This window comes from Dermochelys coriacea, chromosome 5 (assembly GCF_009764565.3).
Source record: "Dermochelys coriacea isolate rDerCor1 chromosome 5, rDerCor1.pri.v4, whole genome shotgun sequence".
In the NCBI taxonomy this organism is placed as follows: domain Eukaryota; kingdom Metazoa; phylum Chordata; order Testudines; family Dermochelyidae; genus Dermochelys; species Dermochelys coriacea.
The window spans coordinates 103,836,894-103,861,963 of NC_050072.1; the positions used below are offsets into that span (position 1 = coordinate 103,836,894).

Genomic DNA, 25,070 nt, shown 5'->3' on the forward strand with positions numbered 1-25,070 from the left:
CTGAAGATGGTTCTCCCAAGTCCCAGGCTAGTACCATTTCTCCCCTTTACTCCCAGCTAGCCTAGCAGACCCACTGATTCTCTCATACATTTCCTGATTTTGATATACTTTGAGAATGTTTTAATGTCTTTGGCTATTTGCTCTTTAAATTCCCTCTTCACCCTCATTTCCATCTTACACTTTACCTGGCATAGTTTATGCTGCATTCTATTGGCTTCCCCTGGGGCTGGATTTCTGTTTTCTGCAGAATACCTGTTTGGTTTAAATAATCTCCTGAACTATGCCATTTAGCCCTGGTGGGGGGTTTGTTGTTGTTGTTTGTTTTTTCCTCCAGCCCATCCTATTTCCTTTTTTGGTTAATGGTGTACATGACTTCTGTGACTGTTTATATATAATTTTGTAGCCTCCATGCCAAACATAAGGATTTTAATTTCTGTACTTTTTACTGTAGGGTATTTTTAAATTCCCTTCCTCATTGGTAAATCCACTGGCCTACATTTTGTTATGACTTCTCTCTCAGCAATGGTGAAATTAATTTTATTGGGGTCAGTATTACATAATCAGTCAACAAGTGTTACATCTTAGACCAACTCTTGTGTATCACTTCAGGCTAACTTGGAGAAGGACCCTTGTGTGCACTCAAATCAGTGTTCCAAGAAGCCACCATTTATGCAGCTGAGAAATTGCTTCTCTAAATCTTGCCCCATTGTGACATATGACCAATTTATAACTGTAGTAGTTGAAGTCATCCTTTGCTAGTTTTATTACATTTAGTGCTTGTGTACATGGCAAATTAAATCAATGAAGCTATATCAGTCATAAGTCTATGTGCACACTTTCTTATTTCAGTGTCTTTACATTGATTTTGTTAAACTGATAAGGAAACGACTTAAGTTATATTGCGATAAAAGCACTGTTATACAAAAATAAGAGACAGAGAGAGAGTGTCCACACAGAGACTTAAACCTTAAATAACTAAGGATGTAAAGTACAACAGATATTGCTATTTTGGTTCCATTAACCAAATAGATAATGCCTTAATTGCTCTTTAATCTCCCTCAACATTGTGCGTACAATATCCCTCTTCTGATCAGGAAGCCTCTGAGGAAAAGATAAAAAAACTGGGCGTGTTTAGTCTTGAAAAAACTCATAACTGTCTTCAAATATTGAAAAGAGGAGAGTGAGTCATTGTTCTCCACATCCAGTGACGGTAGGACAAGAAGGAATGGGTTTAATCGGCAGCAAGGGAGAATTAGCTTAGATATTAGGAAAAACTTTCTAACTATAAATGTTGTCAAGCTCTGGACTAGGCTTCCAAGCAAAGGTGTGGTATCCCTGTCACTGGAGGTTTTTAAGAACAGGTTGAGCAAACACCCATCAGGGATGATCTAGATTTACTTGGTCCTGACTCAGTACAGGAGGCTGGACTTGATGACTTTTCAAGGTCCCTTTTAGGCCTACATTTCTATGGATTGCATAACCCTGCTATTATTTGTGTGTGGCTTCAGATTTATATCCAGATGCATTCTACTCTATGGTCTTTACCACTTAGAAATATTATCTGACTAGATGCTATGGAATCTTTTATATACAGTTTAGTCTGTTCATCCAGATATATTATAGCCAAGTATTATAATATGCCACTGATTTTTATCATTTCACGATGATTCAGTCATATCTATTATTCACACAGGGACCAGTTCAGAAGAGCATTTAAGTGTGTGCTTAAGACCGTCCCTACTAACCAAAGCACTAAAACATGTGCTTAACTATAAATCAATGGGACTTAAGCACATGCTGAAAGTTAAGTGCATGCTTAAACGTTTTGCTGAATAGTAACTGACTGTTGAATCAGATCCATAACCACCCCCAACATGGTTGAAAAAAAAAATCCTTCTGACCATATTAATCATGAAAAATGTAAGTATACTGCATCAAAGAAATCATGGAATACAAATTATAACTGAAACATGTAAATACAAATGTATTAAATGTAATATCTTCAAACAACTAGACTTACCAGTTCAGAATTTAGAAACACAAAAATATTACCAATAAAATTAAAACTGTCCTGAGATTGTATTAATTTATTGGACAGATTTTGCTTTAAACTATAACAACATCAGATATGTGATATAAACATGAGTATTTTATTTTGTTTATAGTTTGAAAGTAACATTTAAAAATGGGTAAAGTCCATTCTCGGGTTTATCCTTCCTCCCACTGATGTCTGCAGAAACATGATTAGGCCCACTATTTTTAAAACTATATTTTATTTAGCTGACATCATAGTTACTAACAACATGACAACAGTTACTCAAAATCCACATGTCTGACTCATGAGTCTACTCTCAGTAAACCACATAGTAGGAGTTTAATTCAAGCTGCAGGACTGGAAAAACTGAATCAATTCCTTCATAAAGAGAAACAAAAGATGAATTCACAAATATCTGTGCCTCTACTACAGTATGCATACGCAATATAAATACATTGAGGGTAGTCCTATGGGAAGATAAAACTCATTGACTTCAATAGAAGTAGAGTTAGACCCATGCTGAGTGTCTGAAAATCTCACCTGTACAATTTGATCCTATAATCCCTATTTAGAAAAAAATTCCCAACAAAGTCAATAGTAGTTTTGCTTGAGTGAGAAGTGCAAGACTGGGTCCCTATAAGAGAATAGGTCAATAATATTTGATGGGTCTAACTTAAATCATCAGAAATACTGAACATTCAGGGTTCACATTCTTATGCTATTTGACTCATTCTGTTGCAGCTCTTATGGTACCTCATTCATTGTTTGGAAGATACTCAGAAAAAAGACTGATCCTTTCTGAAATGTCTTCTCTCTGGAGATATTCAGACTTTTAATCTTATGTTATGCATCTCAACAAACCCAGATAAGAAGTATTATTAACCAAAGATTTCCTGACAAAAGTATTAATATACAAAACCACTACATGATGTGTGAGTTTATATTGCTCTGCACATAACATTACCTAACACAAAGCCACGAAAGCAAGAAGACTGGAAGTGAAGGCATCTAACAGTCCCTATTCTCTACTCCTCCACCCAGAGACACACACCTCACCACTGGCACAACCAATATACCTCAGATAACACCCACAACCATAAAATTCTACCCTTGTAGGAATGCAGCCTTCCAGCACCCCTTCCCTAAGCTCCTCATCAACACTCACAAACCAGACTTCCTCCAGACTCTCTCCTTGCTATCTTTTTTGCACAGGTCTTTAAAAAAAACCAACACCACTCACTTACGTTTGGGTAAGGGGGTGTTGGAAGGGGACAGAGCTGTCATGATAGCCACTCAAATTGGTTAGCAAAGCTCCCCCTCTGACAATAACACTGTTCTTCACCCTACAGGCTTCCCTGTTTGCTTCTTGACTGTCCATTTTAGCTTGAAGTTGTCAGCCATAAGAGATCTTCAGGTAATATGACAGGTTTCAGAGTAGTAGCCGTGTTAGTCTGTATTCACAAAAAGAAAAGGAGTACTTGTGGCACCTTAGAAACTAACAAATTTATTTGAGCATAAGCTTTTGTGAGCTACAGCTCACTTCATTGGATGCATTCAGAGAGGTAATATGGCCTCTGTCTTTCACAGTCAGTCAGTCAGAAACCCATACACATTACCCCCATTGAAATGGTGAAAAGTCATTACCCTCCTTCACATCATCTCCAAGGCCTGATGAGTCACTTGGTTAGAATCCTGAACTCACCCTGAAAAGGAGAGAGATTGGATGCCAGTAAGTGCTACATGTCCACCTCCAATTTTTGGTTTCTTCCTCTGAAGCATCAGAAGCTTCAGAGTCCAAGAGGGCCTTGCGGGCTCCTGCAGTTTCTGTGTCACAGATGCTGCTGGGGACAAGATTTAGCTGAGAGTAGGCCCAAACTTAGAAGCTGATTTTCCTTAATATATGAGGATGTGTGTTGTGAATTGGAGGTCAGGACAAAGCCCTCTCAAGGATTATCTGGCTCTAGTTCAAGGATCACACAATAGTATTGCTATTAGGTCACTATTAAAGGCTGAAATCCACATTTTTCCTCCTTAAATGGCTGGAACTTACCCATTACAACAAGTGACTTTTAAACCATGTTAATTCATTTAAATATTAATTTGAATAAAAATGAGTTTAAATTACCCGGAACAGAATTCTCTCATTCACACTAGTATGAATCTGAAATAACTCAAGAGTCTGTCCCTGGAGTAAATTTACGCTGATGTACCAAAGAATAAAATCTGTCCTCTTAACTTTCAGACTCCATCTAAATGGATATAATCATTACAAGAAAAGAAAACAAAGTACTGAAGAGAGTACACGAACCCACAGAGTGTATTATTCTCTAAAGCTCTTTTCACATTAGAGCACACATTGTGCTAATTACAGCCACATTTGAAAACTCATTAAGTCAGTTTTAAGCAGAACTATGTCTGACATCTAATTCCAAACACACTTGTAGTGAGCAGACTGTGGATCTCTGATGTGGAGAGGTCAACAGCCACAGACCCAGTCTTGCAAATCCATACTCATGTGAAAAGTCTATACTCCCCATTCACAGTCCCATTAGCTTGTCTACCCTAGTGCCCCCTACCCCAGTCTTCCATTGCCAACCACCAGAGGTAGCTATGGTGAGCTCCAGTGCAGAAAGGACAACAGTAGCTGTGTATGTTTTTGCCACTCATGTTATCTACCCTACTCAGAACAGGCTTAGATGACAAGGTGATAGAATCACAGGCACCACTGGCATCTCCTCTACACTAGATCTCCCACTGTGGCTAATGCAATGGTGAGAAATATTAAGAAAAACAGCAATTGGGATATTGGTCTGTGCTCACCTTGTTTGCTTTCAAGCCTCCCCAGGAAAGGGGGTAAAGGGGTTGGGTGGGGGGATATTTTGGGGAACAGGAACTTCAAGTGGTCCTTTTCCTGAATCTTTGTCTAACTCACCTGGTGGTGGCAACGATATAGTTCCAAGGACAAGGAAGAATGTGCGCCTTGGGGAAGTTTTTAACCTAAGAGGGTAAAAATAAGCTTAGGGGGTCTTTCATGCAGGTCCCCACATCTGTACCCTAGAGTTCAGAGTGGGGAGAGAACCCTAAGACAGCTGCTCTCACTTTCTCTTTCCAAAGCTTTTAATTAAAGAGTTAACAGTTTCCAACAATGTCAGAAACTATCTTAGTGTCTCAGGGGAGAAGAAAAAAAATATCCAGTTGAAGCCTGGAACAGAAATGACAATTTAGCGAAAGAGAAATTAACAAAGAGAAATTACCAGTGACACAAAAAGGCCTGAAGATTAAGCTGTCACTTTGGAGAGCATTAAATGGCTCTCTGGCATTTCTTTGACTTTGAGTGACACTTGTGGTTGCATCTGGACTACAGAAAGTGCAGGGTTGTTGTTTCGTTTTGTGTTTAAAGGGGAAGATTTCTACCATCTGGAAGGAACAGAATTTGGCTCTAAGGAGAGATGGGAAAAGCTTTTCAAGATTTTGACAACATTTTTTTTCAGGAGAGCATTCACAAGAGCTCCCAAAGAAACCTGTCCGTCTATTTTGACCAGCTGCAGCCCTCTTCCTTTCCTAAAATCATTGGTGCAATGGTGTGCCTCTTCACCCTTTGGCTCTGGTTTGCAGCCAAAATACCTGCACCAACCCAGGCTGCAGTGAGTGAGACCCTTCCCCAGCTCCCACTCCTCCCTGCTGGAGGGGGACAGGAACCCCCTGGCTCCCCCTGCCTCGCCCATTCCACCGTCCCCTGCTGGAGGGGAAGGGCAGTGCCCTGGGCTAATGGCTGGGTGCGGGGACTATCCCCAGCTCCCGAGACTGCCGCAGAGAGGGTACAAGCAACCACGCTGCCTCGGGTCAGCCCCCCACCCGCGGCCGCCTAGAGGCAGCGCTGGCTACCGAGCGAGCGCACCAGCTAACTGGGCTCAGCCTTGAACCCGCTTCTGAGGCTGGCTTAGAGGAGGGAAGGCGCCCTGGTAAACTGACATGACCTCTCAGGTGGATTGCACACCGCTGGGGCCACCCCGGGGCTTCTCAACCGGGCTGCGAGCGTCCCGGTCCCCTGTCCTCTCTGCGGGGCTCTGAATACGGCACTTCAGTACAGCGGACACTGACGGGCTTAGAGAAAATGAGCCGATCCCTGCCAACGCGTGTACTAATCTACTACATGCACCATCTATATCAAGATCATACAGGTACGGGTCAGCTGCCAAAGGGGAAATGAGAGACACTTCCAGTGTCCATATCAACCAAGTGCTTTATTCTCTGGCCGCAAAACAAACGCAGGGGAGAGCATCAAACAGTCATTTTCTTTCCAGAATTAATACCTTGAGGAGGCAATGATGAAATCTTGGCTTAATCATCGACCCGATGACAAATCCCGCGGAGTCAGAGAACGCTGGTCCCGACGTCCCAGACATGGCTATGTGTCTGTCGCTACAGCAGACTTTTCAGTTAAAGTGAGTAACTTCGAAGTAACTTCACCACCAGATTTAAGCAAACAAACAAACATTGAAGCCTGAGAGAAGATTGCTGCAGACTCATGCTTTCCAAAGCAGTCTCGGCAGTTGACAGAAAAACGCCAGCTAATTTATAGGACTGGCGCTGAGAAGCAGGATATAGTCCCTTACGGCGGGAATGAGATATGGGAATAATATTTGACACTAGGCACGAATAAAATGTAAAAGCGTGTGTTCGCTGGAGAGCTGACAAACACGGAGCGGTGAAGGGGCTTACATAAAATTGTTGGGTGTGTACACATACCCCAACTCCAGCATTTATATTTGACCTCCACACGCACTCTGTAAAACAATGAAACTATATTACAACTACAATTAAAATAAACTATAACTAATGAAGACTTAATTGCCTGCACATACATACACAGCATTCCTCACGTCATTCATTCACCCGGTTCTTATTCTTCTCTAAAGTCTCCTTAGGTCTAAAGTTTACACTAGTTACTTGTTGACAAACTACCAAGCCTTTGCTTTGCCTGTACGATTTCGTGAGCCTCATCTCTTGTCAATTAACCCTTCGCCTCCTCCTGCGAATAAATCTCACACCCACCTATGGTCAGATTAAAGCAGCCACCGCCCCTTTCATTTTTACACATTGTCGTTCTACGATACATACAGCCATGGGCTACATTTCAGATTCCTTGTGGGAAGCTGTACTCTGTCCACCTCCCAGCTGATCAGTAAAGCACACTCGACCTTTCCCTCTCACACACACTTCCCCCTGAAGAAGGAGAGGGGGAAAGTGTGTATACAAAACAGTTTAGACTCCACAGGATTGCGGCTGCTGCCGTGGGGTTTTTGCTAATGTGCGTCTCTGAGCTTGGTTTGAGGATAGGTCAGCTTTTACTTTTGTGTGCGTGCGCCTGCAAGCAAAGTTCCTATGGCACCATCCACTTACCAGGTAACCAGGTTTTCCACAACAAAGGTGCATATTCCTTCTCCAGGCAGAGCCTCTCTCTCCTCTAAGCAAGAATGACAGCAACTACTTGCAAGCAGAGAGCTGAATAAAGAAAAGCAACTTGGGTTCCCTTCAAACACACTTGAGAGAGGCTATCCACTTGAGCATGAACAGTTTCCATCAGGGCTCGGGAAGAGACATACAAAGAGAGGAGTGGGGAAAGTTGCTTTTTCTTTTCTTGTGGGGAAATCTGGTTTTACAAAACTTGAGGGGCTCGCCTCTCACTGCCGTGTCCCGCAATCAGGGTCCGTAGGGGAGGAAGATGAAGTTGACTTGTTTGGTGACCTTGCTAGCTCACTGCTGTAATTTTGTTCCTGTGATGGGAGAGGTGCTGTCTGTCCAGGCTTGTCTGGGGAAGAAGGGGGTCCGGGCTGCAGGCGCCAGGAATTGGGCTGCCCGTGCTCTCCGCTGCTTGTATCAATGCTGTGTGGACAGGGGGATTGCAGTACAGGGAAGGAGGGTGAATGCTTAAGGGCCGCCAGCCAGCAGCCTCCCGAGTGTCAGAGCCTAGGAGGGGAGGGAGGGGGCAAGGGGGCGGGTAACTCCTGGTCCGCCGGTTGGCTAATTCAAAGGCAGAGTGTGTCTCTCCCCCTCGGCACTCACTCTGACTCACGCACACCGGGAGACTGGGAAAGAGAAACTAGGCGACTGACAGGCTGGTGACACTTCCCTGCCTCCCTGGGCATTCTTTATGGTTGTACTTGATTTGGTGTGAATAAGGGTAGATCTGTTTCCATGTAATCCCCCTGCACTGCTTCCTGGTTCTGGAAACATTGAGAGAGAACATGGAAAGCCCAGTAATCCCACAGAAAGGACCAAATACTTAGGCTGGTTTCTGACCACCCCTCCCAAAAGAGTTCAGGGGTATTTGCTCAGGGTTATGGTTCAGCGCATTAAAGAACTAGATCCAGCTGTAAAATTTGATTCTGGTTCAGATTCTCAGTGTAGCCAGGATATTGGAGCAAATCCTCTTCATATTATACTGCATACCCACAGCCACACACTGTGCTTGAGTCTCTTCTAGGATTAGCCAGTGGAACCAGGCGGCTGGGTATGGTGGAAGGCAGAGCAGGCAAGCACATATCAGGACGTGGACAAAGCCATCTGGGTGTGTGTGTAGTGTCAGTCTAAATTAGGGCCTGCCTACACAAGGATAAAAGGCATACTAACACATCAGCATGAACATACGCCGCTAACACCTGTTAAAATGCAAGTTGCCTTGTCTTCACTAGGCTTTTAGAACCTGTTAGCACAGGACCCCAAGAAGGGGTAGCTGTGGTACTGTGGATGCAGCCGCCGCCACAGACAATGGAAGTTTTAAATTCTGCACCTACAAGGGTGAATCAAGCCCATTAACGTGCAAAGAACTACAGAGTCATGTGATAAATTGCATTTGTGCAATTTATGGTCTCCTCCTATGTACGATGCCCACTAAATATATCAACACCATCACACTGCCCCCTACTCTATCTTCACCAGAGCTACTTCTAACATTCCAAACTGCTGAGCAGCTGCCAACACCTGCCTTAAAAAAACATGGAGAAATGTTTCCTTTCCCCCCAAATGTGGAGTTTGCCCCCAAAATTACACTGGCTTGAGGCCCCAGACAGGCAACGTACAATCTTGTACCAGAGATAGGTTTAAGGTTTAATATATCACACTGTTTCATAGATAGAAAGAGGAGCATTAAGCTTTCAGAAAGAGATGGCCCGATTTCCAATGGGACACACAATATTTGCTTGGAGTCTTAGAAGTTCCAGAGATATTGGACCTTAGCAGCACAGCACAACTATGTATGAAAACACTAATTCAGGACTTTTAAAAAGAGGTTTGGTTTTTTAAAATGCATGTTCTAATTTTTACCTCTTAGGCCTAGAGAGGCAATTGGAATAATGGGGGTGAAGTCCATGTTCCATTGACTTCAGTGGGGCTAGGGTTTCACCGATGGGAACTAAAGGCTGGATCCTACACCCACTGAAGGCAGTGGGAGTGCTGCTATTGACATCAGGGGGTGTAGGATTGGGACCTAACGCAGCCTGGATTTAGAAGCAGAGGTTTTAAGAAAAACAGCATAAGAGTAGCCACTGGAGTCTGTGGATAAAGATCCTGTCACCTGATGGGGAAATTAACTGTTTATAACCCTGATGTGAATGAGACTAGGAAGGTTCAGTCTCTTTTGCCAGCACTTCTAAGCCTCACTCCCTTTTCATCTTTTGATGGCCATGAAAGAGCCCTATAGTAACTTGCACGGACTGTGTGCCTGTGGGAGGGGAGACGGACTATCCTGAAAACCAGGAATAGCAGCGCATAGAAGACTTGAGTTCCCTAGAGGTAGATCTGCCACTCATTCCCAAAGGGGACGGAATGGAGGGGATGTTAAAACACTTTAATATCTGGATAGTCTTTCATCTGAAAGAGTTAACTTACCCCTGAGCCAGTGTCGATCTCCTTCTGGGGCTTGCTCAGCAGGAAGTCATGCATAGTTTGTATTGGGAAGTGCTCTGCAAGAGTCTTGTGTGCTACTGCTTGTATGTATTGTGCACTCATCACCTTATATTATCACTGATGTGATAGCATAGCATAAGAACAGGGCCCCAGGAGGAGCAGCTTCATGCTCATGTCATGCTATGTGTAGAACACAGAGTTGCCTTCATCCAGCCTTGAGCCTATGGCTTCTGAGACCTAATTAGAGCTAAAGCTCTTTTTCCATTAGCCTAGCCTCATTTTTACTTCTGTATTTTATTTTAAAGAAGCCTGGAAATGTACAACATGTACTTTTCCATACGATTTTCTTTAAGCTTCCTGGGTCAAGTAAATTTGCATGAAGATATTGATGCATCAAGAGTTCTCATAAGCTTACATTGTTATCCAGTCTACTTATTGTTAGTATATATCCATAAGTATATGGATGCCCCAGCAGTGAGTGGATTAGATCTTAAGTGTAACTGCCATATAGGACATTTGTGGTTTTATGCAGAAAGTATGTGTAAGTTATGGATATGACCCTTGGCACTGAAGCAGAGGTTGGGGAAGGCCAAAAAAGCATCTGAGTGCTTTCACAAACCCAGGATTGGAGCTTCCATCAGAAGGAAGGAGGAAACCCCTCTTCAACTATTCCCTGCTGCTGTTGGGTAGCAGCTTGTTGTAACCCATCGGAGTGCGTAAGACCAGGTATTTTGAGTGTAGACCCTTTTGTCATACATCTCTTGTACACCAGCCTCCAGGAGAGTTGTGCCCTCGGGAGAAGCACCTGGTAAGAAGGAACATGAGGAGGAGGTGAATTATTTTTGTTGAATTCTTTTGTCCAAACTAACCATTTGATTTTTGAACTTCTGTTACCCTGGAAAGGGCAGAGTTTAGTTTAGCCAGAGGGAAACTAGCAATGGGGAAATGGAGAAAGTGGCTACATCACCAGAGGACAAGTAAAAGATATGTGATAAATGGTTTAGGTTTAGCTGGCTTTTCATGCCTGTGTGCTGTTCTTACAGTGTAATACAGGGGTAAAGTCTGAGCATTCTGCACTCAAAGCTGGAAAAAACTTTGCTTATTCTTTCAGATGTTTGTGGCAGCTTGACCAAAAAAAAAAAAAATCTTGCTAGCTGATTCAAAAGTCTAATTCTTGAATTTTATCTCTGATTTTATCTTCTGTTTCAATAGTAGTAGTAGTAGTAATGTAACTGATACAATTTACATTAACTAAGGTGAAATTATAAAAGACTGAAGTGCACCCTATGTAAAATAAGGAATAGCACGTACCCAGGATTAAAGTTAAATCCATTCCAAAATGCTGGGGTTGTATTCCCCAGTTTTCAATGTGAAAGCAAGTCTTGTGTCTCACCACAGGAAACAGACTGAAACGCTTGAGAGGAGCATATATGCACATACATCTTTCTCCCCATTGTTTGTTGCTCCAGCAGCTCTCAACCAAAAACCTCTTCCTGTTCCTTGAACTTAGATGTTTAACACCTAGATGTGGCAGGACTAGAGAGAACCAAAGCTCTTTATTCAATCTGACTGTGGTAAGTTTTCAGCTAATAGCTAGTCCTACAAATGGGGCACACTTAGATGTGAGTTCTTGGGTCAAGGTCTTGTTCTTCAGCTTGATAAGTACTAGCCAAAGCCTGTAGCTCTGACTCAGTCCTTATGTTAAATCAATGAGAATTTCCCCATGAATAATTACAGAGTAAAGGGTACAGAATTTGGATTGCTAGTTTTATTCTCTGTCTACCTGGCCCAATTTTACAAACAAAACCATCAGAAAGAGTCTTATTTGCTATGTAGCCATCAACATCTCCCTCCCTCCCTCCTTCCCCCTTACAGTGCAACTACTTTATTTCAGAATACCTCTGTACGATTTCTGAAATTCCTATCACCATCAACAAAGCCAGCCTCTTCCACTCCCGTGCAGGCCTAAATAAGTCACCAAAACAACAGAACACCAGTGGAAACTAAGACATATGCATTTAGAACCCAACATGAGAGAAAGCTGTGTTAGAAAACAAATGAAAAAACACCACACATTTTTATAGCACTTTCATCTTGAAGCACGAAGTACTTGACAAATTATGAGCCTGATTTTGCAGTGTTCTTATTCAGAAAACACTCCTGCTAACACATAGCAATCAGAGCATTAAACTTCAGGCCTATTATCTATTATACACAAACATACAGAGGAATCTTTTCAACAAAATGCAATTGCCTTTGGGGAAAAAACACAACAGCTGCTTAACAGTATACAGTGACCCTATGAGACCTTTTAGGGACAGGAAGTTAAGAATACTGTACCCAACTGAAATTGCAGGGGATTTTTAGATTCATAGAAGATACTTAGATAAACTGGAATTGAGATATGACATTGGCATGAACACCTCAGTTCCTACAAAAGTTTGATCAGATCTCTAATGACCATGAGTGTCAATCATTTTAGTTATACATCTCATATAAAGACACAGGAACAACAAAATACAGTTGATGGGATAGCTAATGCAATATTCTTTGGGGGACCAAAAGTTAATTTTTAATACACAAGCTTTCAGAACTCAAAGAATGAGTATCAAGTGTATTTTCAAATAGGAGAAAGACGACAGGGGGATCAAAATTTGGCCTAGACTCTCAATCTGTATGTCTGAACATAAGTAGGATTAGGCCTAATCTACACTAGAAAGTTTGGTTGACATAAGCTGCCTTGCGTCGACCTAATTGTGCATGTGTCTATACTTAAAATTTGTCTCTCCTTTGTAAGGGGAAGGAACCTCAGGTAAGTGTGTAAATGTACTTCCCCTTACAATGATGCAAATCGCTAGAAGAGATAGAAGTACAACAAAGAGAGGTACAGTTATCTGCTTTTCATTCCCCTGCAGAGTTAGGCAGGGGAGCATGTGGAGCAGTTTATGTACAGAGATGGTATGCATTGAATCCTTGAGAGATCTTAATGAAATTTTCATGGAGGTACTCTGCAATCCTCTCCCAAAGGATCCTAGGGATGGTGGCCTTATTTCTTCCACTGCAGTAGAACACTTTCTCACACCACTCCATGGTGACTTTGGCAGGCACCATTGCTGTGAACAGGCTAGGGGCATACAGGCCTGGTCAACTTTGGGATGCCAACATCAGCTATGCTCTGTGGCTTTGTTACCCTCAGAAGTGAGATATCAGTAAAATCATCCCTGGCTATGGGAAATGGTGCCAGTATTCAGTGCCATTGCCCTAGATTCAGTTTCATGTAACCGAGTGATTCCCTCATTTCCCTTACCCCTATGGGCCATACTCACCATGGCTGGTGCTGTGTACAAGTACTCCAAAGCAGAAGTGTCTTAAACATGTCTGGTTTAAAACTTTGGGGAGCAAGTAAAGAGAGTTCAGAACCTTAATTTTTGCTTTCCATTGTGACTGTTCTGACAATGGTACCTCTGTGTGTTTTATTTGTAGTTGCAGGCTTGAGGGGTTCTCCCTCCTCACTCATGGAATGCCTGAGCCAGATAAGGAGGAGAAAGCGGGGGAGAACTTTGGATGAGATGTTCTGCTTGAGCCTGCAAGCCAGTGCTGCATCAGACCATAAGCAGAGGGCCTGGGCGGGTGAATCTTTCAAGCTGCTTGGAGAAGGAAAGAGGGGAGAGGAGAAAGGCTCAGGGGTCCCAGCAGGAAAAGGAGAGGAAGATGCACTAAGGGGCTTCTCTGGCAGTAAACACAGATGCTGCACATTTTTGTGGACCTACAGGTCCACAAATCATAGGCTTGTCTCCCTTTGCATTCCATGGAGCACTCCACTTTAGCACCTTCAAACCCTCCCCTACCCCTACATTCCTCCTGGCACCAGAGGCTGCATCCTTACCCCTACCACTCCACAGCAGGAGACGGTAACAACCACCACAGATTCACATACACTAACCTGAGAGCACCACGGTTGCTGTAAGTGTAGTCAAAATGGATATGAATGTTCTTTCCCTTTGTTAATTACTACTGGATTAGAACTTAAGTTTTTAATGCATTTGTTGTTAAATTGCAGGGATTTTTTCCACTGGTTTTGTTACTCCATAAAATTCTACTCTTTGGAACATAATTCATCTTTATTAGATCACAATGTATGCTGCAGAATGCCTAGCAGTACTGAAAGCACCCACTAACTTGTTTTTGTACTGTGTGACAGAACTCATAGGATTAGTGACAAACAGTGTAATAGTTATAAACATACAGCAAGGACCAGAAAATGAATAGATGCACTGACAGTGTTATAGACAGAGGTGCACACCAAGTGCCATATAATTCCTAACAAGCCCCAAAACTGCAAGGCCAGGTACAGCACACAGTTCCCAACCTATTACTGTGGCTCACTGTTAACATACTCTTTCAAAGCCTCCCTCAGTCATATACCTCTGTGCTGAGCTCTTCTAACAGCCTTTGTGTCTGGCTGTTCAAACTTGGCAGGACAACCGCCCCACCTCCACCCCAGCAGCAACATTTTCCCTTTGCCTCACAGATATTACACACAGCAGGCTGCTATAATCATTTGAGAAAAATTTCCCAGAGATATAATCTTATGAGTACACAATGTCATTGTCCCTTCAAGCTACCAAAAAGACATTCAACTTTCATCCTGCACTGGCTGAGCCTGTAGCTGAATCTTCCCTTGATGCTGTCAAGGTGGCCTGTGCACAGCTTCATGAGCCAAGAGAGCAAGGAATAGGCAGGTCCCCCAGGATCTCTACTGACATTTCAACATTCTTTCCTAATTGGCGGATTACCACGGGCAAAGTCCCTGCTTGCAGTTTTCTAAACATTCCTGTGTTCTTAGAGACACAAGTGTCATGCATCTTCCCTGACCAGCCAACACTGATGTCAGCAAAGCATCCCTGTTAGTCCTCCAGCACTTGCATAACCATGGAAAAGTAGCTTTTTCTGTTAGATGCTCTGGGGCAAGCTGGGCTAGTACCTAGGATACGCATGCCATCTATCACACCACCACAGTTCAGGAATCCAATTGCTGCAAATCCAGCCACTATGTCCTGCACTTTGCTAAGAGTCAGAGTCTTGTGTAGCAGGAGACGATTAATGGCCCTACACGCTTACAAGACAACAGCCCCCACAGTGGACTTTCCAACTCCAGAATGATTTCCCATGTACTGGTAGCAATCCAGCATCACAAGTTTTCACAGTGTGAATGCCACTTATTTAATCACTGCCAGTTTTGCTCTCATTCTAGTGTCTCTGCACAAGGGCTAGGGTGAGCTCGGCACAGATCCATGAGTGTGGTCTCTCTCATGCAAAAGTTGTGCAGCTACTGCTCATCCTACCAAACCTGCATTATTATGTGATCCTACCAGTCAGTGGTGGTTTTTCGAGCCCAGAAGCAGTGCTCCACCATCTGCATCTTCTCCATGAACTCCACCAACAACTTTAAATTGTTTTTTGCTATACCCCACATCTATCTATCCTCCATGAAATTGTCCTCTTCCCCACTGATGCAGTTCTTCTTGCAGCACTGCAAATGCTGGAAGATAATGCAGCCTGTGCTTGAAACTCTCATGACAATAGTGCAGAGCTGTGCAGCATCCAGGCTTCTGTCAGAGATGGCAGACAGAGGAGGCCATGCAGGTTCATGGGATTTTTTTTAAAGGCACAAAAATGTTATGGGATATGGTTGACTTTATAGTATGGAGAAAGTTGCATGTCAGGAACTTTGCACCTTTCTCCCAGTCACCTGTTTCTTCCTCACCATGCATTGACAAAACTTCTTGAAAAACAGTGCACTGGATGGTGGTGAGCTGTACACTGGAATACCAACCTATGGTGCACCACACTGTGCACGCATTCCTGGTGAGTACACGCAGAATTGATACAAGGAGCCAAGCATGCACATGCACAAGCGATATACCAAGTGCAACACATAAATTGTGTTGGCTAAAGTTTATAGTGTAGACATGGCCTTAGGCTTTGATCTGAGTTGGCAAAACTTATGGAAAATTTATACTCTGCCATACATGCCTAATTACTACCCAAAGGGTTTGTATGTCCTGATTTCAATATCAGGAGCTGGCATGAACTCATCCTATCCCCTAGTATATGCTATCTTGACACTACATATAATACAGTGATTACAACTTTAATAAGAAACAAGGAAAGTAATTTCCCCACAGCCCACACAGAAACATTAGAAGGAAATGCTGAGATAAAGTGAAACCACCATTTGTTTGTCATATACTAAGATCCTCTGATATTAATAATTATTTATTGTGTAAGCCACAGCAGCCTGAGATTGTTTGTCTGATAAAAGCAATACTGAAACTCACTTTTCTTGTTTGCGAGCACCAACATTTTTCTAATCACCTCTGTGGCACGCACATGGTTAGTCTTCTGTTTTCTCTTGTTTCTATACCTTCAGACTTTAACCATAGTTTCTGGAGTTCAAATTCTTTTTCATAGTCTATTATAGATATATACACACATACATAGCCCATTCCTGGAAATCAATGGAAGTTTTGCCTGAGGAAGCACTAAGATCCAGAAAATGCATGTTAAAGGACAAAAAAAAAAAAAATCCTAGAGCAACTGGGGACTCAACTCCCTACCATGCAGTTGTCCAGAGATCCGTGTGGATCTTGGTACACCCATAAAGGGCAGGACTACCCATGCAGAGTCCAGTGCCTCTGCCCAGACAATCACCTTTGCATGGAACACTTCTCCTGCAGGAGTTGTATTCCCACTGGCCAATCACCTTGTGCAAAACCCTCAGCTCCGAACGGCATGCAGATGTGGTACTCAGGCACAGATATTGTGTTGGCTCTCTGCCACCTCTGGAAGGAAGCATGTTGATTAATGGGTGGTGGCTGCTCCTCAGTGCTACCACCACCAGCCTCCAGCTCCCAATTCCTAGAGCTCCCACTTTTTTTTTGGCGGGGGAGAGGGTGGGAAAGAGAGCAGGGAATAATTCTGCAAAATTGGTACCTCCCTTTCATATTCCACATCCACTTCAGATGTACCCGATCTGGCTCAATGCAAGGTAGCATTGTGGACAATCGGATCCAGAGTAAGGAGAGCAAGATGGGCCCATCACTTTCAATAGGTTGATTTCTAGTGTAATAGTTGATGTCTAGTGTAATGGTTGGAAGATAATGACAGCTAATCAGTCCAGAAAATTCTTTTGCATTAACTTATCATGGAATCATAGGGAAGATGCACACACTATGCAGCCAGCTACAATTTCCAAAGCTTTATGGCCTGGGCCATTACATGAGAATTAAAATCCTTTTAAAAGCTGTAAATTATGGTGAGGGGATTGACCTTGTTTTAACTAAATATCACTCAGACTTCTCCAAACAATATTAGAATCAGATCATAGAAGTCTAACATACATTGACTGTTCCTTCTATCATTCCTTTAGAAAAGATTCTATCTAGCTTCTGCATGCATGTGCCCATCACTGTGGTATCTAGACAGCATCTACAAGTTAAAAAAAGGCATGCATCCTAAATAATGTTGTGCATCTCTTCATTATTTGATTTTGTAGGCAATTATTTCTAGTAGACTAAATGTCTTGTTTATTCCTAGGATTATTTGCTCAATTTGAGGTTTACGTCTTTTGTTCCTACACAGTTATGTCTATTTCCTAGAAAGGTCCCACTCCTCTTGAAGTTAGTGACAAAACTCCTGTTTATTTCACTGAATACAAGCCCTGGTTGGAGCTGCTCACACACCAAGTCTATGTTTGTACATATCTGAAGAAAGAAAGATAATAAAGAGGTATCAAAATGTTATTTTTCTTCTGACATTGCTTTTGGGTCTACATACAAGCATGCATACACATTTCTGAACCACGAGAAGTTTATCTCGAAATCTGTATTCCTGCATTTGCACTTTACCCTCTGACTTTTGTCAAGTCACTATTAAAAAAATCTCTGTGCTTCAGTTTACTCATCTGTAGAATGGGCATAATAATAGCTACTTCAGTGAAGGGTTGTGAAGCTTAACCCATTCACATTTATAAAAAAAGTACCCCAAGATCCATATATAAACATTACAATAAATGTAAAATACAGTAACAATATGATATGGTACCTATCAATAATTCTTTACATTAGTATCTTTATTCCTCTTAAAATAGGGCTCTAGGTAGAGGAACAGTAGAAACAGTTCAGATTATAAACTCTTGATCAGGCACATGATGTGGAATGTGAATGACTAAAGAATGCATGGATACAGCTAAATAAGTAATGAATCATATAATGCCACTTTAGCAAGTTCAGTGCTTTTATTAAATTTAGCACCATGGTACACCGGATTGCAGATATGCAAAAGTTCAGATACTGTAAAAACAGTAGCAGGTCTATCATCAGTGAAAAGTGTCTTCCTGACATAATTAAATACATTTAAAAACACTGTAAAAACGATTGTAACAATATTTTGTGAATGATTTATCTAGAAAGTTTCAATGCTGCCCCCGCTCCCTCAAGAAATACTCCATCACAATGTTGAGGGCAACTTCTGTTACAATAGCTATAGATCAAATCCTCCTGTCTGAATTTAAAACTCCTGAGTTCATGTTGAAAATACAACTCTGATTGGCCCTGATGGAATACACTTTCTAGGACTTTCAGAAAATGGCACTGAACTAAAACCTGGCTCATTGAGCATGATACATTTCTTTAAGTCATCTTAGTCATTTTAGCTTGCAAATGCTCCCTCACTGACTTGGCTCAATGCATTTCCTTTTGCTACACCAAATTCTGCCCTCTGATATGCACTTGCAGTTCATTGACTTCAATGGGAGTTGGAGTACAAATTTTAAGGGATAATTTGGCCCTATATATGTCTAGATGTTCTCCCTCCATTGCTAGAAGTGTATTCTTGTCCCTGCTCACTGCAGTTTTCCTCCATTTAATTCACTCTATTAAAGACAGTTAAAGCCCCTTTTAAACTTTCTAAGCCTATAGTTTGTCTGTAAAAGAAATTCTTAATTAATCCACTATTCACTATAGCTGGAGACGTTTGCATTTCCGCAAAAATCACTGGCATTCAGAGTTTCAGCTGAGAATGTGCCTGGATGAGTATCACTCTTCAAAGTGTTCAATTACATGAACACTACAGTAGCAAGCCCGTTAAAGGTTACCTTTAGAAAAAGCCTGCTAATGCTCTTGAGCAATAGGTTGAGATCCTGCCCTAGTGATTTCATAGAATCATAGAATCATAGAATCATAGAATATCAGGGTTGGAAGGGACCCCAGAAGGTCATCTAGTCCAACCCCCTGCTCAAAGCAGGACCAAGTCCCAGTTAAATCATCCCAGCTAGGGCTTCATGAGGTCTCCTTGCCCCCAAGTACACCAATATAGAGGGGAATGACTATCCTAATCTTTTTAAATGCTCTCCTACAATGGTAGAGGATTCTTGGGAAGCTGTATCCAAACAAAAACTCTGTTGTTGCTGGGGTTGTATAAAAAAGGGGTGTTTGCTAGAGCACCCCTTTTGTGTGCCAAATCTGATTGCTTATTGTTGCGCAATCCGGAGATATGCAATTTATTTTAGAAAAATAGAGCACAGAGATTCAGATCTTTTATGAATAGGAAATTGAAAAATCTGAATAACTGATAGGTACATAGCATTGTTTCCTTCTGTTAAAGTAACTTACTTAGCAAGGAATAAATGTTGTTAACTTATCAGCACCCAAATACCTTTGTGAGCCTTGACACAAACGAACGTATTTTCAAGAGAATCAATATGTCTCAACCTGTAGAGAGGGAATATGCATGCACACATACAAAAATAGCCCCATATACCACCCATCCAATTTATACAATCAAAATGTTGTCAGTACAGAATTCTAACTACTCAAGATTAAAAAACAAACCCTTTATGTTTCATGGAATTTTTGGACTTGCTAAAAAAAGGTTATTTATTTAGCTGCTGAGAGAATGGAATCACCTTTACTATATAAAATTATATTACTATATAAAACAAAAGGTATGTTTACCCTTGAAAACAAAACACAAACCAATGCCATAATGTTGTATGTTAAGTAGCAACTGCTAGTGTATACAGTTACTGCTGTTGATATTTTATTTTCAGCTCTGCCATTTTACAGCTCAATACATAGCTTTTACAATGAAACATTTATAAGGCAGGCATAAGTAGTCAAAGTAGTTTGACTTTAATGAAATACTCAAATACTCAAAGCTAAGCATGCGCTTAATCATTTTGGAAGTCAGTTGGCTCTTCAGTTTTTGTGGGTGTTTTAAAATCATAAACTAGTAATTTAAACTGCATGGAAAAAAATGCCCCCTCTGCCTCTGTTACTATATTGCAGTTATAATTCCCAAGTGCTTTTGTGCTACGTGTCATATTGAGATCAGTAAATGATTTCTTAGGTTCCTATAATTATTCAACTCAAGACAGAGCAACTATTGTAACATCAGCTCCATTTTGAGATTAGTTTGCTTCATGCTATATACTGCCTTCAGTACATGGATAATGAGAGAGACTGATTAGCTCAAATAACAGCCATAAAAATCAATGGATTAATTTTCTGTCTAATAGTCAAGCATGACATACACTCTGGATTGACCTTTTGCTGTTATAAAATGGCTCTATGTAAATATCTTACAGAAGTTTTTAACGTATAGTTATGCATATACGGAGACATATTTATATAATAAAAATGTAAGTGTCTTGGAATCATCAAAGTATACACATTGCCCGTTTATGTAACCCACCTGTTCGTATTGCTGTTACTCATCTTCCTTTCTCCATTCCTCCCATCATGTTTGTTACGTCCATTTGATGTCTAACTGATTCAGACTTCTGGGCACTTCTACAACACAAACAAATCAATAATGATACACTGTTGTGCAAATAAAAATAGTGCTACAATAACATTTGAAGCCAGCTGATCCTGCTAGCCCAGTGGCAGAGCTCTGCATTAAGGCAGAGAAGACCTGAATTTCATTCCTGACACGGGTTTTTGGCTTCCTAGAATGGTAGATGCTGTAGAGAGAGCATCTTTAAGCTCTGAAGTGGGAAGTAGTTCATGTCACTAGTAGTAGTTCACGAACACCTCTAGACTTGTAAGAAAATGTGTGGATAGGCTCCAGAGGGAATCCATCCTAATCCTCTTCCACCAAAATGATGTGGGCTTTGGTCTTGAGAGTGGAGAGTGTAATACAGAGATACGGGTCTAGAAAGGAGATAGAGGACCCCAAGGGGGAAAAATACAACATATTTCTTCCTGCTTTGGACAGACTTTTCTCCCCTCTACTTGCACTACCACATCCAGGCTTCACCTGAGCTATTTTTAAGGTGCCTTTCACTGACTTCCAAAATTATCCTAGCACTCTTGGATCAATTCTACTCTCAGGTGTTCGCTATTAGCATGGGTAGAACTCTTCTTGGTGGGCTGGAGTGCACTGTAGAGCTCATTTTGCTGTTTGTCTGAGAAGATGCAAAATGCACGCAGCTAATAATCTGGGAGACTGGAAAAGGACCCTTATATGTAAACCTGTGTAATAAGGAGGATGATCTGGTACTTAAGGCACTGGCATGGAACTCAGGATTCAACTCCCAGCTCTGCTACAGATTTCTTATATGTCCTGGGCAAGTCATTTAAATTGGTAAGTTCCCCATCTGTAAAATGGGAATAATATTTCCACTGTCTACCTTATCTATATAGACTGCAAGGCCAAGATTTTTAAAAGGTATTTAGGCATTGCTGCACTCACCATTGCAACACCTCACTGATTTAAGAGCGTAAGTCTCATTTCAAAAGAGATCTAGGCACTTAGTTGCCAAAATCCCGTTGACCAGGACAGTGTTTTACTATAGATATGTCTAGGGTCTAACACAGTGAGGCCTCAAGTTGCTACTATAATACAAATTTTAAAATAACGTAGGGTGCAGATAGGATCATTAACCATCTCTTCTAGTGCTCGAGTTCTATAGGAGGATCATGTCCCACTTGTTTCAAAAGAAAGAGGTTCCTTACATCCCTTATCCCCCTTTGTACTCCAATACAGCAGATAAGCTCTTTAAATACATTTGGAAAATAAATCCATAAATAAAAGTAATCACAGATTCCTGTTAAGGTGGAGCTGTTTGCTAAAATGCTACTAAATGAGCACTCAGCTACTACTGGTGAACCCAGGCTGGCTTTGTAATTTTTTTTTAAACCATTATGTGCACACTTTTGAACATGATTTAAGTACAATGAAAATTATTTGCCAACCACCTTTGCCAATACATAGAAAGCTAGGATGCTGTTTCTAAGGAAATTGCAGATCCACCTTAAAATGGAGGAAAATGCAAGGCTGATGTGAGAATTTTATTCTCATTTAGAGATCAGGGTTAAACTATAAAATGCATGGTACTAGCATCAGGTTTTCTTCCATGGAAAAACCAAGTTGAAAATTTAACTTTTGTTAATGCCCTCCTCTCTGGTACAGTAGGACTTATTTATGAGGAGTAAAAGTCATTTTCATTTGTCACTCTACAAACATGCATGAGGCATAAACATTGCTTAGAGACAGATAAGAAGTCTTCAGCCTACATTTAGCATTAACATTGATTCTGTTGTGAAACACAATGTTGCCTCTTCTTCACAAGTGAGTTTGCAGTGACCTCTATAGGATAGACCTAAAATAGATGCACTTGTATTCCAAGCTAGGATACATGAAATAATAATCGTGCTGAACCAGTTTGTGCCCCCACAGGTCCACGTACAGTGGAAATCCTCCACACACAGATCTTCCCATCTCTGTGTGGGAGGAGGAGGAGGAGGATCACCAACCTGGTGTCAAGATGCACCCAGTCACAAGGAGCCTACTAAGATGTAATACCTGTGGCTGCATTAAAGAAAACTTCTGCTCTGTGAAACCCTTTTTTGGGATGGGTTGCAGGGACAGCAGTGGGTGGAGAAGTCAAGTGGAGCACAGGTTTCAGTGGAGCACCACGACCAGACTGAGAAGTGCAGGGCAGAAGGCCTGATCCTGTAAGCACCTGTGAGGTGCTGAGCACAGGTATAATGCGGGGAGGGGGGCAGAAATTGGCTGGAATTTCCACAGTCCAGCTTCTGCAGGATGTTCAATTCAATTTACACCCTGGGTGAAGAGCAGTGGAACTGAATGATATCCCACTGTGTGGCAGGCACTCTTCAGGTAGAGACAAGAAACAGGAGCTAATTTGATTTCCTTGGACTGTTTTGTCTGAGCAATAATAGAATGTAGTTCTTCAAATCAGAGATCATGGAGAGGAGCAAAGGTACATAAACACAGACCCCAATCGCTATAGATTTCCAGTTCCATTTCTAAACCAGATAGCTAAAATTAACTGCAAATGCACATTCATACTTGGGGATGCCTATCTGACGTGTCTGAACTTTGTGCTCATCACTAATCCAGACAAACCATGGTGAATGGTTCCTACAAAAGATTTCACCAAAAACCACATAGCTGAACCTCATGCTTTCGCCGCTGTCTAGAACAAATAAATCATGCATTAACTATTAAGACCAGATCCTTAGAGGAAAAATCCTTCATAGGCAGAGGATATCAGCTTTATATTGTGAAAAGCCCACACTTTAGACACTATTAATTTTGAAACCAAAAGTATCAAAAAGCAATACAGCTGCATGTCTGCCAGTCATACGTTCATATGCAGCCACTGATTTTGGTTGAAGACAACACTAAGATACAGTAAAAGCTGTGTTATGCGGCACTTTACCAACTGGAAAGCACTATAAACCAGCATTTCTGATCTTCATTGAATGTCTGATTTATAGTCCAGTTGGCATTGGGCCCGCTGGCTGCCTATCTGGCTCTACGTCGCTCCCTGCAAGCGCCAATGTGTCCCTGCTGCTCCTTGGTGGAGGTGGAGCTAGGTGGCTCTGCATGCTGCCCCCACCCCAAGCACTGGCTCTGCAGCTCCCATTGGCTGGGAACTGCAGCTAATGGGAGCTGTGGGGGCAGCGCTTGCGGGTGGAGGCAGTGTGTAGAGCTGCCTAGCTGAGCCTCCGCCTAGGAGCAGCAGGGACACGTCACTGCTTGTGGGGAGCCACCTGAGATGGGCACCACCCAAATCTGGCACCCCACACCCCGTCCCGTGCCCCAACCCCTAGCCCTGAGCCCCCCACACACACATCCAAACTCCCTCCCTCTTAGTTAACCAGAATTTTTGACTTATCGGCACTCCCCCAACATGCTGGAGAACTACAGCATATCTATTCCGAGTTCAGTCTGTTCAGGCAAAGCTTGTGGTGGCTTTTCTGACTTTACTGTATATTGAATTGAGAAGTGCATATTGATCTTGAACCTGATGGTTAGTATTTATCTTGAAAGATCATCTCAGTGTTGAAGAAAAACAAGCATTAATATGTACTTCAGTACTTTTCATGTTCAGTTCACCTGAATGTTAGGCAGTGCTTAATTTGTGCCAGGGCTGAGCACTTGCACCTCTAGGCTTGACAGTTCATAGCCCCAGCACCTCTGGGCTTGCTGCATCCGTTATGAATGTAAAAAAAAATTGCTTGAGCCCCAGCATCTAATTGCTTGACTCCCAGCACCTTTGTCATTACAAATTAAACGCTGATGTTAGATAGTAACAATAGTGGTGGGGCAATTTATAGATCTCAATTTGTAGATGAGGAAACAGACATAGAATAGTTAGTTACAGTGCTTAATTTGTGTCAGGACTTGTCAGGGCTGAGCACCGGCACCTCTGGGCTTGCCACTTCAGTTATGAAAGTAAAAAAATTGCTTGAGCCCCAGCACCTCTTTCATTACTAATTAAGCACTAGTTAGTTACTTGTCTAAGGACTAAGAGGAGATTAGCACCAGAGCACAAAAAACTATAGTTCATTCTCTTCTATACTTATTCCTTTAGTTTATCTGCATACAGAAATCCTATTGATTTTTTTAAAAGTCATTGATTTCAAAGGACTATATTTACAAAAATCCTTGTATTTTATCAATACAAGATTGCACTGCAAGTCTGGCAAGAATCCTGAACTTCAGGCTGCTAGTTCTGTGCTTGATCGAGCAGTGGTACCAATGCATCATCTTATTGTGACTGAATTAGGACAAAAGGGAACAAAAGCTA

At 41.8% G+C, this 25,070-nt stretch overlaps 1 protein-coding gene across 2 annotated transcripts in view; it reads right to left on the reverse strand.

Moving 5' to 3' along the window:
* GLIS3 (GLIS family zinc finger 3) overlaps positions 1 to 7,977 on the reverse strand; it is a 259,987-nt gene extending 252,010 nt beyond the window's left edge. Inside the window, exons 1-2 of one of the 2 annotated variants that reach the window (XM_038401160.2) lie at positions 7,439 to 7,977; positions 6,349 to 6,822 (exon numbers count right to left, since the gene is read on the reverse strand). The gene's annotated coding sequence lies outside the window, so the exon portion shown is untranslated. The remainder of the gene's footprint in view (positions 1 to 6,348; positions 6,823 to 7,438) is intronic. The other variant, XM_038401161.2, reaches the window with a different exon arrangement.
* Between the last annotated feature and the right edge of the window lie 17,093 nt (positions 7,978 to 25,070).